Source organism: Podarcis erhardii (genome assembly GCF_964252035.2).
Source record: "Podarcis erhardii genome assembly, chromosome: 4".
In the NCBI taxonomy this organism is placed as follows: Eukaryota; Metazoa; Chordata; class Lepidosauria; order Squamata; family Lacertidae; genus Podarcis; species Podarcis erhardii.
The window spans coordinates 64,377,785-64,381,834 of NC_138508.1; positions in this window are offsets into that span (position 1 = coordinate 64,377,785).

The window sequence follows — 4,050 nt, forward strand, 5'->3', positions numbered from 1 at the left end:
ATGAGGCTAATCGTCCCATTGAAGAGAGGACCTCAGCATGGTAGCCAGTGTCAGCGGTTTCTTCATTGTTTAAGCCTTGGCAGGTCCTGACTCTGTCAGGCACTATTTCCCCCTCTAACTTTAACCATCTTCAGACATTCAGAAGAAAGCATGAGGGTTGAACCTGGGGCATGCACAATTCCTCCACCCCAATGTATCTGTGTGCACTGCCCTGTCCCCTCAGCTCCTGATGTCTGCAAGGAGATTCCAGTTGTTCAGCTGAATGTGTTTAGAATCCTCCTTTCACTATGAATGCAGAGAGGATTCTAATGGTCCTCATCTGAACCTGGTTAGAATCCCCCTTCCCAAGACTTCTACAATGAATGCATGAAGGTCAGAAGTGGAGCATATTGGTTTTGGGATCAAATAAGGCCACAGCTTTATTGGTTACAGATGCAACCCCCCCCCCCAATTGAAGGAGTGGTATGATCCTAGCCCCCATCTGGGCATTGGACAAGACCCACTCTTCCCAGACCCTTTTAACAGGATACCCTTACCCATGGAGGGGCAGGCAGAGACTACAACCTCCCCTCCAACCAAGACTAGGCTTACCCAATGTCTATCCACCTTATAAAGTTGTGACGATTGCTGTGAGGAAGGCAAAAACCCAAATGGTGGTGCCAATTAGCCAAGCGGCAAAAATTCCTGACCAGCCCCTGAATACTAGGCAATTCACATTGTCCATAGCAAGGTCGTAGCACCTGTGAAAAAACCCTAATCTGAGGGTGGGTGAACCAGTGCAGTGAGAGACGCCAAACGGCCTCGTAGGCCTGGTATTTAAACTTCCCCTGGATGTGGTGCCAAGGGCTGTAATTGGTCGGTTGGTCCTGTGCTCAGGGGAAGGGCCCTAACTCCTGCTGCCATTGGGCCATTTGGGGATAGGAAGATGATCCGGCCTGTGATAGGCTGGTTTACCAGGAAGGTCTGGGGCCCACCCACAAAGTCACCCGCCTGATAAGGGGCAGACTTACTCTTACATTTGTTCATTTGAATACCTGAAGAGGGCAAACCACTGCTAAAAAGGCAATGTGATGGGTCAGAATATTTGAGCAGAATAGTGTACATAAAAGAACAATTCCTCAGTAGAGCATGCCATGAAACTGAAAAAGGCCAAACAACCCGAGAAAGCATAATTCTGTATGAGTTTTAGATTGCTGCAAGAGATTTTGATTAATCTCTTATCCTAAGCCCACTACCCAAACTTCTCTTCTTTGATTTGTTTACATAGTAAATTGGATAATTAGAGGTAGAAATGAATTGAAAGTAAAGAAGGAAGGCCCTTAAGATAATTAGGGGCTCTTGACTCAATTCTGTACCATCTTGGGATATGTGAACAATATAAACAAAGGCATGGCCATTATCTTGGGTATGCAAAGCTCCATTAAACTCAGAATCCCCTTTAAACAATTACCCAGGAGTGTTTTGCAAAATTGATAAAGAATGGGCAGCAACACATATCCTGGGATTTGTGCCTTAGTAATCCTTTTGAAATAATGTCAGGTCTCACAAACGTGATAAAGAAAGCTAAAGGGACAATTTTATGTTCTTGTGGACTGGGCTCTGGATTTAAAGCACTGGCAGTGAGGTTAATCTTATGCCTACCTATTAAATAACTAAAAGTTGACACGATAACAGAGGAAAATAAATTACTTGCAGATATTGTGCTGCTTCTATTGTAGCATCTTTTGGCTGAGAAGTTATGGAATTCTGACTTTAAGAGAATATAGACCCCTCCACCCTCACCCCCACAGAGGATACGAAGCACATTGCATCAAACTGTGGCTTATCACGAGCCAACATACGTATTAGTGCTCTGCTCAAAATTACCCTTCAAAAATTACAAAAGGGGAGACAACTCTTTTGTGGAATTCTTTTGGGTGAGGCCTAGGGTTTCTGTTGTGGTTACCTTACTTTTCAGGGGGATGGTATTGTTGAACTACAACTCCGCTCGTTGGGAGTTGTAGTTCAACAACATCTGGGAGGCACCGTGTTGGCTGTCCCTGACATATGCCAGGTTGTAGATCTGCCAGAAAACTGTTGTACTCCTTCCCTAAGAGAGGCACACCAGCCCCCAGCCCCCCCCCCCGAATACTGGTGGTGGAAGCTCAATAGTTGATGTCAGACTGTGAACTTACGCAGATGCCACCTGGCACTTACTATTTTAGCTGCCGTGAAGTCCATATTTACTTATCTACATAATCTATGTCTATGTAGAGGGACAATAGCACATTGCTGTGATATGTACATCCCATTGCAGAAGGTCCCACGTCTAATCTCCCATCATCTCTAGTTATGGTAGCATGTGATGAGAAAGAGGCCCTCAGTGAAAACATCTGCCCATGCAGTACAGGGTTAGATGGACACATTGTCTGACCTGGTGTAAGGTAGTTTCCTTTATTCCCAACTGCTTTGGTTTCCCTGCTCCTCTTCATATTCTGGGTTCCAGCAATTCATATGCCAGGATTTCAAATTGCCTTGCACCGTGCTGCAATGGATTAATTGATTCTATATCCTTCAGAGCCTGCAGGAACATTTCCCCATGTGAAAGACACAATCTCTGAGCTATACTTCAGGAGTTCACATTGTAAAAGGAAGAAAGTCGATTTTAAAGTAATCACTGTCAATAGAAGTCATTTGTAATGTGTAGAAAAGAATTCTGTATACATTTCATCAGAACACTCTCATTTTTCATGGTGTATATTTAACAATGAAATATGCAGCTCTTTCTAGTGAATTTTCATAAGTTTAAGTGTTCTTTTGAGAAACAAAAATAGAGAACATGAGAACAGCAATGAAACACTTATTTTATTAACATTTCATCATTTCTTGTTAAAAAAGTAAACTCAGCCAGGTTTTCGTATTTATTAGATATGTCAAATTTAATAAAATTGATGTTTATGCTTATACAAAGTACTACTTCATATAAATAGAATCTTTTCTTCAATCACTGATGTGAAAATCTGGCTTTCTCATATGGTTTAGTTGTGTGTGGGTTTTTTGTTTTTTAAAAAAACTATAAAAATCATTGTGATTAGTTTTTCAAACAGAAAACCTTGAGTTGAAAACTAGCAATTTTTTTTTTTAGTAATATAAAGGGAATACACAATGAAAACCCTAGTAAATTGCCAGTAAATAATGAAGATCCATTAATTTCTTCTTAAGTCTGGACATGTCCTTGTGTTTTTTGGTTAATGATGTCAATTACAGTAAAATTAAGCTAATGAGAATAACTGTGGATCAATTTTAATTGGAAAAAAAAATCAATATGTGTTGGCAATAATTATGCTTTTGTCAGGCTTGATTTACCATTTGCTTTGGTACTATCCACTATTTGCTTTCCTCCATTACAGGAGCTGCTAAAAGTTAAGATGGGAGAGGAGACAGCAATGGGTGTTTCTGGATTAATAGGAGTCATGGAATAACATCATATTGGCTACAGATGTGTGCATACTTGCCATGCCTATTTTGCCAAAAAGGGAAGAAACTCAGTTATCATAGTGCTCATGCAACTGTTTGATTTACAATGGATTGATATCCATGTTTACCTTTTCCATGTGTACTGGATTTCTAGCAAACTATGGAGATGCACATATTTTCACATCCATTTTTTCTTAGAAATGTAGCTTTTTAAACAAAGGCAAGAATAAGTAAAATATAGTAATTTTATTTTTCACTGCAGTAACTAATTGAAAACACCTTTCTTTTGGCAACATTCAGGCAGCACTTATTCTCTCCAGCAAAGTCTGGTATATTTCATTTGTGTTTTTTTCTATAAAACAGAAAAAGCAATTTGGCTAACTGTTAAATTTTGTACCTTATTATCAAAAGCCATTAAAACCTGAGAGAATTGTTGTACTGCAAGGAGGGGAATAATGAATGTACAGTGTGTTTCATCAAATATTCTGCAGCTTCCTCTAAAATACAGATGTTAAAGATTTTTTTTAAATAGGCTTACCAAACTACTGCTGGCTCCAAAGTTAGTGAGCAAGTGAGGTTTCAAACAAAATTTCT